This window comes from Falco rusticolus, chromosome 7 (assembly GCF_015220075.1).
Source record: "Falco rusticolus isolate bFalRus1 chromosome 7, bFalRus1.pri, whole genome shotgun sequence".
In the NCBI taxonomy this organism is placed as follows: Eukaryota; Metazoa; Chordata; class Aves; order Falconiformes; family Falconidae; genus Falco; species Falco rusticolus.
Genome location: NC_051193.1, coordinates 59485492 through 59499529, shown reverse-complemented (window position 1 = coordinate 59499529; position 14038 = coordinate 59485492).

Sequence of the window (14038 nt, the reverse complement as noted above, 5' to 3'; positions counted from 1 at the left end):
ACCCCATCATCTTGTCCCGACGAGGTGCAGGGCCTCTGCAAACTGTTCCCTCCTGCAGACCCCTAAGACCAGGCAGTCTTTTCCAGATAGTACTTGCCTAAGGAAACAATAAAGTTTTTTTCTGAGGAATCCATTTTGTTTTGTTTTAAATGACTATCCTTTGCAGCTTGTTCTCGAGGGTCCCAAGCTGCCCCCCGTGAGGCTGCGGTGCTGCCGGGTTTTTCCCATAGCTGATGGGAAACCCACTGGGCCACAGGGACATTTGCTACAGTGACACAGCGTTCCCCAGCTACCGCTCTATATGCGACGTTCATGCTATCTGAAGGCCGCTGTAATGGTGGGCTGTGTCAAGGGGACGCTTATTGCGGTGGGCCTGGGACATGGGCGAGCACCTTCCCCGTCTGCTCTGGCTGGGCTGCAGTCCCTCGGCCTGGTGGGAACGCCGGGCCGGTGTCCGTACAACACCCACCTGCCAGGCAGTGTCAGCAGCAGATATCCCACCTCACCACCCCGTAACCGTTGTCCCCAAACCAGGGTTCTTCCCCTGGTGTGCGAAAGCCGATGGACACAGAGGTGAGATGCTGGTTAGTTTCATGTCTGCGCAGAGGTGGGTGCTGGGTGGGAAGCCCACACAGCTAGCACACCGTTTCCTGGCTTTAGGAGGTTTATATAGTCTAACAAACAGAGATGTTAGTCGTCATACAACATGATTGGCGATAACTCTTTACGTGATACTATATATGATATGCACACTCCAGAGGTGGTGGTGGTGGGGGGGCTACCTGTTCAAAGTTTCTGCTTCTAGGGGAGTTACTTTTCCTATTATAATATAATGAGGATAGACTACTTTCAAGTAGTCTCAGCACTTGGTGCCTCTGCAAATGTTGTTCTTACCCTAGTTCCACAGCATTGACTCTTCAGGGTCACTGTGTCTGTGTTCTCTTAGACTCTTCAGGGTCAGTTATGTCTGTGTTCTGTTGGCCTTATCAGTTCCTTGGATTATTTCACATTGCTCCTTCGGCTGTTTGTCATAACCTGGCAGGTCTCTCCAGTACCTGGTCCAGACCTGTGTTCCCCCCACTCCCAGAACTTGCCTGGCAAATCTGGAGTCTCTGCAGTACCTGAGGCCAGACCCCAGCTCTCTCCAGTAGGTAAGTCACAGACCACTTATCCTGTTCGCTAGCTACCCTGGCTTAAAGTTTGCTAGCAGCACACACAGACAGAACAGACAGCTTACCGGGGAACAAGATAGGACTTGGATTGGCAGATGTGTTGCCCATAAGCTTGTTTTCGCACAGCTGCCCACCGCTGCCCCACTGCCCCTCTGTTTTCCTGCCCTTGTTTGTCCTCAATGTACCTTCATCCCACCTTTTCCCCATCTTTGGCCTTTCCCCTAAAAATCCCATGATGTATTTTGCACAATCATACAAATGCCCTGAAATATCCCATAAGTTTGTTTTTCCCTGAGTGACTTGTGATAACCATCCCCCTAATCAGTTAGAAAATTCTAGTTGAATCTCCTCAAGGCTTTGAGTGGTTCCTTTAATGGCCCATCGCTGGCCTGAGATTTCTGGTCTTTGGCATTGTCTCCTGGGTCTGTGATAAGCCTGCAGATGGGGCTTAATTCTGCCTGTTGTCCTAGTCTTGCATGTTAAACACCTGTCAGTCAGATATCCTCAGAAAAAAATTATTTACGTTTTAAAAAAAAATTAAAATTCCACATATCCTTACAGTGTCTACTTCTGAAAAAAGTAGGGTGTCTCTGGATGTGAAATAGGGCAAAAGGTAGAGACAGGCAATCATAGGTAATTATTGGTTTTCTTAAAAAAAAAAAAAAGTTGTTTTTAACAAATTACATTGGTTTTCCTAAATGTGCCTCAGTATGGTGGGTATCCCATTTTATCCGATAACTGAGCACCTACCTCCTATATGAAAAATCTAGAGTAGATTCCATCCTCCTACATGGATTTGAATTCACATTTTCAAGAAGTGTAGAGTACCATTCTTGTCTGGCTTGCTGATTAATACTTAAAAGTGTCACACTGCCAATGGGAATGATGAGCTTTAATGTTGCCTTTTAAGAGTCAGGGGCTAAACCCCAGGCTGCCACATTCTGGATAAATGTCCCAAGTAATGTTCTACTGAGTAAAGAAGTTATGGTTTTGTTATTATACTACCTCCATCTTTCGTAGCGTATGCCATTATTTCTTTTGCTGTATGCTGATAATTTTCAAATACATAATATTCCATTTCGGATCAGATTATGTGTTCCATTAGGTTTCTTTAAATCATTATTATGATCAGAAAAAGCCTGAACATTTTTGTTTTCTTTCAGTTTATCAGTCATTCAGGTAGTCCTACCCAGAAGGGAGAAAAAGCTCTGAAGGAAAGATTAACATTTGAATGTGTCTGTGTGTTCTGCTGGTTTTTGTGGATTTTATTTAACACCAGATGGCCTCAAACATTTCCCTGTATTTATGTGAAACACTGCCAAGCAATAGGATCCTCCTCTAAACATCTGGGGTAAGGTAGTAGACTGTCTAGAACTCCAAAATCACATTGGAATTGCTCAGTCGTGGCATAGCTTGTGAAGTTTTTAGGACCTAACCATGATGGCAGCATTTTATACTCAGTTTACTCAGTTATATATTAATAAAATTAATGGAATAACTAATCGGGGCCTTATTCTTTGATTTAATTGTTTTTAGGAGAAAGGTGACTATCTTAGCTTTTTTAAAAAACCAAAAAATTAATCATGGACTTTTTGGTTCCTTTGTTTTCACATAACACTTTGAAAAGTATTAGCTCACTGTTCACCACAAAGCACAAGGTTTTTTTCCCCTAGTTCTCCCCTATTATCTTTTCTGGTCCTTGTTTGAATATTTTTGTCTGAAATCACTTCTGACTGTTCTCGTGTCTTTTGAACTCAAACATCCCATCTCTTGGCAGCAGGAATTTCCTCACAAGGCAGCAATTTCGGGTCTCCTGTACCGGGTTGCTTAGCTCATGAGCAGGTAGGTGAGCAGCAGTGGCTGGGTTGACACTGCTCCTGCTTGAGCTGTGTTCATTCCGGGTCAGGAGCTTAATGCCTCTATATAAATGCACTACCACTCTGTGCCACTCCTTGGCCTTTCAGACAGGACATAAGATAAATCGCTTAAAATTTTTCCTTCCCAAGCTAAAAGTTTGAATGCTCCTTCTCTTCTGATGTGCCTGAGCACTGGGATGCAGGCCGGGCACTCTGCCTGGGGCAGTTGCATTGATTACACCATCAGTTACCCTTCCTGAAGTTGAAAAAACACTTAAAATTACCTTTCTACATGTGATCACCAGTTGTAGTTTATATAGCCATGTTTTTTTACTTGCTTGTTCATGGAGATTTTTAGGTTGATTAAAGAAGTTTTTCCTTTTTTTGTCCTGTAAATAAGAGGCTGGAGGACTTCCACTTTTAATTTCCCACTCCAAATGAGCAGACTCTAGCCTGTAGCTGTAAATGTACTATTTTGCTTGAATAGTTTATGGTTTGTTTTATGTTTGAAAGTTATATTTAAATGTTGGTTAGTACTTGCCTTGCAGAAAGCACGTTGTAGTCATTAATTGCAGTTTGTGGGTGATGCTGATGATACTTGGTGAAGTACTTGATTAAGATGCAAACAGCCAGCCACAATATCTTTTCAAAGGGTAAGACTTTTAAAGGACAGGACAACACTCTTAAAGAGATGTGGTCTTATATAGCTTCTTCAGTGTTCTTAATTCATTTCTGTAAACAAATACTTTTGCTTCAGAGACTCAAAAAATATTCCAAAAGAAAACTGTCTCTTTTTTGTATAGTAAATAGCTTTAAGGAAAATAGGTAGTTGGGAAAATGTTTTGATATTCTACTGCTACTTAGTTCTTCAAAAGTTGAAGTCTTTCAGTATTTTTTTAAATCTTTAAAACAGGTTAAGGTTTCTTGAGATGTTCATTTGAGCAAATATTTTGCATAGCTTGGGAGATAGGTAGCCTTGCTTATGAAATTCCTAAACCACCTCAAGAAAGTGTCTTATCTGTAAAGGTTATGTAAAATATAAAACATTTTCTTTGAGCATTTAAATAACATACTTATTTTGAAGATGGGCAGGGGTTGTTCCTTTAAGGGCTGTTTTTTTCTGTTTGGTTTACTATGGAAATCTTAAACTTTTTATAGATAAGCAGAAGTAAGCAAACTTAGCTGAAATCTTTTGAACCAAAGTATTTCAGTCAGTATTTCAGCTTACTTACCGACTCGTGACCAAACAAGTCCACTGAAACGGGTTAACCTTAAGCCATCCAAGAGCACTCAGATGAGGGAGCAGTTAGTGGATGCAGAAGCAGAAATTTCTCAAGCATCTAGACAAACCATCAAGATACTAATTTTGGCTTCCCAGACAATGGTAGATCATCCTTCAGTGCATCATCATTTCATTTTCATCAGGCCCAGACAAGAAAAAAACGCAAATCCTTCCCATGTGAAACCAGCATGATACCTAATAGTCCTGTGCTGCACAAATGTCTTTGAATTACATATGAATGTCAACCCAGCTCCAAGATCCAGACTGCCTCTTGCAGTTTTGTTGGTTTGTAACACTTCAGTCCTTTTCAAAAGATTTAGATGCTAATGTAGGAATTTCACCATGAACAATTAGTTCTGCAGTCTGACAAAAGCAGAAGAAAAATGCTGATGGCTGGAGTGAACTCTCTGCTGATGTACTTCATTTAAGTAAAAAGCGGGGAGATATTGGAGGGGGGGTGGGGATCGTGGTGGTGGTGGTGGTGGTGGTGCTCTGATATCTACATTTTGTTTGCCACAGTAAAGAGTCTGCAAGGGAAGGGCCTAGGCAATGCGTTCGTGGAGTTTGTGAATAGACGTAAGGAAAATACCAGATCAGCTAACACTAGCCAAGGAAATATTATTCACTGGTGACAAATAAGTATAAGTCTTGATTTTTGCATTTGTTACCGATGATTTCTTTTGTATTTACAGAGAAAGGAAATTTGACCTTAAAATTCAGCAATCTTTCTTCTCAAGCACTGAGATGAGGTTAAATTCTCAGCTCTGAAATGGCTGGACAACCTGAAATCTTGATTGTTTTAATGATTAGCATATATTCTGCACCTGAATTCAGCTGTGGTACCCTCACATAAATATTCCGTGTTTAATTCACTATCCTCCTATTCTACTGAGGCAGACCTTTGGAGAACACAAATAAATTTGGTTGAGTGTTATTGCAGAACTTTAGAGCTGAAACTCACTACCACAATCTATGATTATCCATATTTCTCACATTCTGCAAATTGCCCAAGATCTGAAAATTGGCTAGACAAAAAGATTAAAAATAGCAGGAGATTATTTGGATACATTGTTCTATTGGATCACTATCAAGGGAGTACAGCCTTTTTTCTTTTCAAATATGAAAATAGTTACAAATAAATAATTTTATTATAAAATTGATAGTTTTTAAACTGGAAGCATAGAAATTTACTCCTATTAAAAAGTCCGTTCCTCTGTTTAGGCATTTGTCCTTTCTCTGAGTTGTGTCTCGCGTTTTAACCCCAGCTGGCAACTAAGTGCCATGCAGCCATTTGCTCACTCCCCCCTGCTCCCCCCACCCCGGTGGGATGGGAAGGAGAATTGGAAAAAGGGGAAACACAGGGGCTGAGATAAGAACAGTTTAACAGTTTATTAATTGAAATAAAATAATAATAACAACAACAATAATTGTAATGGAAAGGGAGGAGTAAAAGCCAAGGGAAAAATAGCAAGTGATGCACAATACAATTGCTCACCACCCGCTGACCGATGCCCAGCCAGCCCCCAAGCAGCGATCGGCCCCTCCCGGCCAGCTCCCCCCAGTTTATATACTGAGCGTGACGTTCCATGGTACGGAATATCCCTTTGGCTCGTTCGGGTCACCTGCCCTGGCTCGGCTCCCTCCCGGCTTCTGGTGCACCTGCTCGCTGGCAGGGCACGGGGAACTGAAAAGTCCTTGACTTACGGTAAGCACTGTTTAGCAACAACTAAAACATCTACGTTATTCTCACACTAAGAAAAACTCTCTCCCATGCAAAACCAGGACAAGAAGGTGGTTCTCATGTACAGCTGAGACCACAGTATCAGAGCTGTGCACTGGGGACCAGCTCTGTAGTATAAATAAAAAGGCAGATAGAAAAGTGCCTGTACCTGACACGAGTTTTTGTGTTTTTTTTTTTCAAATACATTAATAAAGCTGTGTTTCTTACAACTCTGTTGCATCACTTACCATGAGAAACGTAGTACTGTTTTTGTTTCAAGTTCTGCATGTATTGTATTGATCTACATCGTATCTGCGATCAGTCAGAAGGGAAGCAGACTCTCACCCGTATCAAACTACTCAGACCAAATTATCAGTTAGATGCTGTAGAGGATGTAAGATATCCTGAATGACTGACCTTTTGCTAGGCTGCAGTTGGCTCATATATGAAGCCATGAAGTCACCTTGTATTTACATCGCTGGCAAATTGGAAAAGAGGAACTTTTCCTCTGATTTTTGTTTTGGTAATTGTGTCTGAGAGATAAGCGTCCTGTGAAATTCCAGCATTTTTTGATTGTTTAGCCGCAGAGTCACTCTCAGTTGTCTAGCTAATTATTTAAAGATGCTCTATTCATTCACAGGTGTTGGCAAGGACAGCATGTAGAATACTGCTTTGTCTTGGAAGCAGTGTACTGAATACATGTAATGACTTGGGAGAATGAGTGCTAGTAGCTAGGAATTCTTTCAATCCAATGAATTTTCATTAGTACTCTTGTTAAAGGAAGATAGGTTTGAGTGGGAGAGGGCTTAGCTATACAAATTCTGTGAATCGACTGTGGTTAATTAAAACCAGCAGAGGGTAAGTGAGCTTCTTTATTGACATATACTGTTTATACTCTTTTAGGAGAGCACTCTGTTTGCCAGTTTACTCACTTAAAAAAATCTTTGGATAATTTCACCAGTGAATGCTTTCAACATTCAAATTTTACCTCTGAAAGCACAGTTCACCGTAGTGCTAATCCTTCACTCAGTGTCCTAGGTATTTAGGTATGTCCTAGGTATATTTATGTCCTAGGTGTAGATCAAACTAGAGTTGAACTCCAATCATCCTGCGTATGGAATGATGTTTGCTTCTATCAGTAATTGATATTTTTTCTCATAGCTGTGGACCACTTTATGATTTATTGATAGCTTTCCAAGTTACTAATTGGGAAGTGTTATCTATTTGACTTTACACAGAATAGAACAGTATTTGGGACATTTTTGTTGCCTTGCAATAGAAACTCTGGAGGTGAATACTGGGCCTCCTTCCTGAGGTCCACCATATTACTTGAACAGTATTGTAAAAATATAAATGTAAATTAACCTTGTTTGATGTCCACACTCCCCTAAAGCCCCAAACCTTCACAATATGAAAATCATTTTTGTCTTTAGTTCCTTTGATTCTGATCTGATCGCTATGTTCTTAGTTTTCCTTTCAATGACCCTGAATAAACACATGGCAGCCTGGTGCATGCTGCTTTCCAAGTCTCTCAAACCTCACAAGCAGACTTACGTGTTAGCTGTTATATAAACAAGAATATCCAAAATTACTTCATCTGTATTAAATGCTTTTAAAAAATGAAAGTTATTGCCCTGGGGACTTGACCTGGGTTGTTTTTTTTCTATGGAATAAGGTAGATCACTGGGGAGTGGCAGCGTAAATTTCTTCATGCTATGCTGCCACTTTGATTCAATTCTACACTTGTGGGCACTGAGTAAGCAGATCGCATTCTGAAGTCTGAGTCTTTATATTGTCTCAGCAGGCTGCAAGTGTGGTTACTTGTAACAGCCGTGGTGGCTGCTGTGATATGGCTCCCTCCACTTAAGTTATGAAAGGAAAAAATACCATTTCATTTCATATGTCATGACAGAGTACCAGTCATCATTAGCCTGGTGTGGATCTGAGACAAAGACTTCCAGGGAGAAGCCTGCCTCCTTCCTCCTGGTCCTCTGTGGGACACCCTGGGCCAAGCAGCCGGGGAGGCTGGGGCTCCTTTCCACATTCTGGCAGTGACCGAATCTGTCTCATTTTCCCCTGTCTCACTTCCCAAACTGTAGTGTATGAAAAATGATGTTGACTTTCTCTGCCCGATATTTTAAGCACCATTCTTGGAAGCAATGGGGACATAACTACCAACTGATTTTCCCAAGATTAAAATTTATTCCCTTAAGCATAGGTTTAGAAACTGATTTTACTTCAATATTATAAAAAGCCTAAAAGTGTTTATATATCAATCAAGGGGATTGTTGTTGTTATCTGTTGTTTCTGGAAGCGTAACAATTTAAAATCAAAGCTTGGAACAGAGTTGCCTACTGAAGCAGAGTTGCAAGTGAAAATTAGAGAAAATCACCACTAGATGGAGTCAATGGTTTTCTAAATTGTTCTTCATAGCTCGCTATAATAGAGTTGCAAAATGATTATGATCACTGAGTTGTTAAGTGGAATATGATAATTTAAGTAGCTCACCTGTTTCTTGTTATAATTGCATTATCTATTCTTTAAGCTTTACAATTTTATGATTTTTCACCTCATCTAAAAATATTTTTTACAATTTGATGCTGAATAACAATATTTTAATGTAATTCTTTATCAGACGTAAAACATCTTGTATCAACGCTTACATTCCCTATTCAGGTCTCAGAGTTGTTCTTATGATTCTCTTCAGTCCCATCATTTCAAAGGGTAAGTTCAATTCTAGTGGTTTCATCATTTTTAGTAACTATAAATTGATAAATAGGGTGAATTGCCACACAATTTTTAGTTCATGTTTAAATAAAAATACTGTTATGCACTGTTCTGAAAAGCAAATGGGGAATTATCAGCGGTCATGAAATCCTAGCTGTTAGAAGTAAGCTGTGCTAAATTTACAAGCACAAAGATTCTTCTGTCAGGATCTGCGAACTTCACCTTAAACCCAGATTATTTTAACTTCAGGTGTCACCCAAATGAAATTGTAGTAATTTTTTCATGTTGCATTACTTAGTATCATCTAGCTTCCTTATGTGAAGGTAGCTAGCCAGCCAAAAATTTGATTCATTTCTATTCCATAAAATATAACTTGTTTTCACCAGAGTTGTTCAGATGTGCCAGCTTTCTCCCTATGGGTCATGACTAATGTGTCACTTCTGAAGTTGTGCAGCATAGACAACTGTTCCCAACTTCTTCATTTTCTCAGATTTTTGTCCCCAGGCAGACCCATTGTGGCTGTCTTTTGTACAAAACAAAACCAGGAGAAAAGATTTCCCTTCAACATCTTGGACTACAAGTACCAGGCAGATTTTTAGTAATTTGTTGAAGAAACCCACTTCGTTTCTGGAAAAACAAGCACGTGGCAGTACTTAAAAGGAACTCTTTCACTATTTAGTGAATATAATCACCATTTCAGAACTCTTCTACCAGTACTGGATCTAACACGGCTCTTCCCTTATTTTGTAAAAAAGAAAAAAAGTAATTAAAAGAAAAATCTCATCTTACACTTAATGTTTCTGTTACTAGACAAATTAGTTAATGCTTTCAGGATATTACTTTTATTCAGCATCTTAGAATATTCATTTGTACTTACAAAGGAATTATTAATGATACTGAAAACATAAGATAACAATTTTGGATACGTATACTACATAGTGAAAAAAACCCCACACAACCAGAAGGGTATATATTGTTTAAATACTAAAGGAAAAAGAATGAGAAAAATATAACTTTAGAGTCTGTTGGCTTTAACTATAAAAAATTATAACTGTTTAAAGAAAACAGATGACTTTCATCTTATTTTAATTATCCTCATCAAAAAGTGATACTGAAAAGAAATTAAAGACATTTATGTGAATCTCTTGCTTGCTTTTTGTCATCTTGTGTTTAGTGAAAAACATAAACAAAACTGATGAGGAAGGAAAGAAAAGCAGGTTTTTTTAGAGCCAAAAGCTTGTGCTTTGTTATATGTGTCAAATCTGAGCCCTGTTATTCCTGTATAATATTACTGTAGAACTCAGTCATATTCGAACATATCTATAGGTAGCTTTTTGTATCCAGGCTGCTGAAAGCCAGACCAAGAATTTGTCTAAATTCTGCTAATGATTTTTGGCCAAGTATTGTCCAAAGCACAATTATTTTGGAGACCAAACTCATGTTCGTTTAATCAACTACTGCTTGATTAAAGGGCCATAGGTTTAACAATACACAGTACTATTTCATACATAATGATGTAGCTAAGACTTTAATAGTTTGTGGTGTCTTTTCACTTCTAAACCAGTAAATGGGTTTATGCAACGATTGTGTTGAATAAAGGTCACACTTTAACAAATTAAATGGAACACGTTAGCATAAGCTATTTATGTATAAGCCTAATTTTGTAAAGTTTACAAAGATTCCTTTAAACCATGGTAGGCTCAGAGTCAGCTATATTGTGCGTCTGATGGTATAGTCATCTCTTGGAATAGTGTGTTTCATTACCCAATTAATTTCAGAATTATACCGTATGGATTTGACGTGTTTGATTTATGCATTTGTAGCTGTTATCAAGAACTTTAATGGCTTACTAACCCCCACCTATGAATAAAGCTTTTTCCTTTGTAAAACTGGATGGATGTGGCATAATAGAAGCAAGAAGAGTTTTTACACCTCCTCTTGTCAGTCTGAATGATTCACTAGTCATGGTAGGCTGTATGCTCTATATCAATACAATTAAATAATCAGTACCTGTAAGTTAAATCACTTCTCACACCCACTAGTAAAAATATGACAATAAAGCTATTCCCATTATAGTTTTCTTTTTTCATTGAAAGTAATTACATATAGTTTAGAGACTACAGCTACAAGACATAAAAAGATACCTAAAACTTCTTCTCTGTAAGTAATAAACTAAACAGAAGAAAAGATATGTTTCTGTAGAAGTACAGTATGTAATTTTTACAGGGACAAGACTGAGAGGTGGTAAAGTATCTTTTGTTTATTTAATTGTAGGCCCTGTAAATGTCGTTAGGATCCTAGACAAACAATGTTTTTGACTTGAGAATTAACTGTATGATGCAGTAGTTATAAAATGAACATATAAACCATTTTTTAAAAAAAGTGAAGCATTGGTTTAACACTTAAACTCATTCAGTAGGAAGAAGGTGCTTATTCTTACTATGAGTTGCATGGCCAGATCTTCTAATAACCGGCATGGGGTCCCGACAGCTCAAAAGCTCTGCTGATTCCATGTAAAACCTCTGGTCCCTATATTGGGTTTCCATTGGAAACACAGGAGGCAACAAAAATTTTTTTGCTACCTGTTCACAGGGTTCTTTATCTGAAATGAAGTAGTTACCAATGTGGTAGCTGTAGTGTAAAAAAAAATCCATTGTGATTAATACAAATTAGTATCTCTGAACCTGGGACTTTCTTAATGTACTCTGAACTATATCCAGGCACCATGAAAAGTCCAACCCACTCTCTTTCTGATTTGATTTGAACAGTGTCTTAAAGAAACAATGAGGAAACAATAAGGTTAATCTCTACAGGTTTATATTCTGCAATGATTTGTGCTCTAGAGTTGGGACAGGCCAACCTCAGGCTCTCTGCATCTCAGAAATGCAGAGAAAAGGTAACTCCTACCTTTTGTTGTGTTTGAGTAATGAGCACCTAAATAGTGTAGCTGGGCTCTTTTTGGCACCATCAACACCAGCTTGCAAAACAAAGCATTTCAGGGAAGCTTTAGATATGAAATTTAAATATTCAGCCTAGACAGTATAATCAAGCATTAGTATTTTGAGGCTGCATGTGGCATTCAACATGCATGAAAGGAGATTACATATATTATACAATGACTTCTAGTAACTTAGGTCGTCATTTTAATGGAGGGAGGATAATGAAAACTTAGAAGTGATGCAAGTGGCCTTCAATGGAGAAAGGCCAGAAGAGGAAGCATCTCAAGGCTTTTTTTTCAGAAAAGTTTCATTTTGCCTTGTAAACTCTTGCATATAACTGTCACCCTGCAACTCTACTTTTTTACTACAAGAAAAGATTTTAAGTCTTCTTTAGTGAAAGAACTCAATTGTGGCCTTTTAGACCTTCTGTCCTTTTGCCAGATTTAGGATGAGCATAAATGTCTAATTAAAAGGCAGGTGAGTTTCTGTCTCAGTAAGAGTTCCTATTGAAGTTTCTCAAGCAGGGAACGTATTTCATGAAGAAGTTACAGGGCAGAGCAAAACATTTTGAGGAATACATCTTGACAGACTCATTTTGTTGGCTTGTAGACTTCATGTACTGAAGTTTGCAAAAAACCCTTAATTTGGCATCTATCCATGAAACTTAAGCAAGTTACCTTTAATTCATTGTATAATGTGATGCCATTTTAGAATGCACAATATGTCTTCACTATGGATAGAATCATAGGAAGCGGGGTGGCCACACTGGAGCCTTTTGGTTCAGGCAGGATTATTAGTATTGATACATTTTGGGAGAGTTACTTGGACTGCAGGAAGCTTGGGTTTTTCGCTGGACACCTAAGGCAACAGCAAAAGTTAGTGCTGATATTAAAACCGGCACTTTTATTCCACACTTCACAGCTAATGTTAAATAAATAGGCAGAGTTAAGATACCTGATAGATTATGGCTTAAGCATGCCTGCAGACTAGCCAGAGAGTGTAGCACTGGTTACTTCAAGACATCCAAATGCCCTCCTTGCCCTGCCCCATCATGTTTCCAGAAACACAGTTCTCTTACTTGTCTTTTAGCAAAGTATGAGCCAACTAGCCTGCATCCACAACTCCTTCTCAGCCTCTTCCAAGGGCCAAGCCGTTCATATGCACACTGAAGGTCTTCAACATGCCCTCGAGCCCTTCTTAAGCCCTTAAGGTCCTGGGACCTGGGACTACTGCCTGGGACATACTGTGCAAATGCAGATACACTGAAGTGGCCTTAGTTCCTCTGTAAATCCCTGTATCCTGCTGTTCTGTAGCAGAGGTTGCTGCAGGGATTGCAGAAAGGAACAGAGAAGAAGAATGCTGAGAATTTCTGTTCCTATCTGTCACAAAAGGTACCTGGCGGTATTTCAGAGTTCTCTCTGCTGAGTTTTTCACCTGCGCTTTCAGGGAGATTTGCAGGAGTTTTATGTCATCTGCTGTGCACTAACCATACTAATTGGGATAAATGGTCTTGTGACGAGCAGACTGATGGCAAAGTGAGGGATGGCCCGGGATGCTGAAGAGAAGGCTATTCCCACAGCTGAAAGCTGCTTCTGGCTTTTTCTTCTCTTTTTGCCTGTGTGGAGAAAAGTGCTTGTCCCAAAACTGATACTGATGGCTAGGCTACCCTGTGACACACCCTGGGAGGAGGCAAGAAAAAAAGATCTGCTCAGCTCCTCATCCATTTACTTGCAGAGTAGCTTAACAGGTACAAATTGTACTTGAAAGATGTGCAATTAACCCTAATAAAGTCTGTTGTGATTGGGTAGGGGTGTTAAATATGAGAGGTTGTTAAAATACATGATGTAGAAATGCTAGAGCGGTTTGCTGGAGCAGAAGCTCCAAGGGTTGGGGGCAGGGGCCATGCTGCCTTTTGAAGCCGTGGACTGGAGAAGGGTATGGGTTGCCACTACAATGATCCATGCAGGTCACGCATGTGGGAGCTTAGCAGACCCATCCCTAATCTGAGCAGGCATTTTTCTTCCATTTGTGACAATACTACATTCTGCACTCATGCCGTGCATCCCCCAGCGGGTAAGTTACAGCTGTGGCAGCATCCGTAGTCCAGGAAACCAGCCCTAAAACCACCAAACAGGCGAGGTCATGGACTGTAATTAGTGGATTTTGTGAGTGCAAAATCGCAAGCTGGGCCAATGGCAGCAGGTACCTGTGTCCCTTATGTGGGCAAGATCTCTGTAACGTCCCATTTCCTCGAGTGGCTTACATTGGACCTTGGTCCTGGGACAGTTTCTTAAACATTTGTTGTGATTTTTCCAGTATTAGGTGTAAGCCACGTTTACATC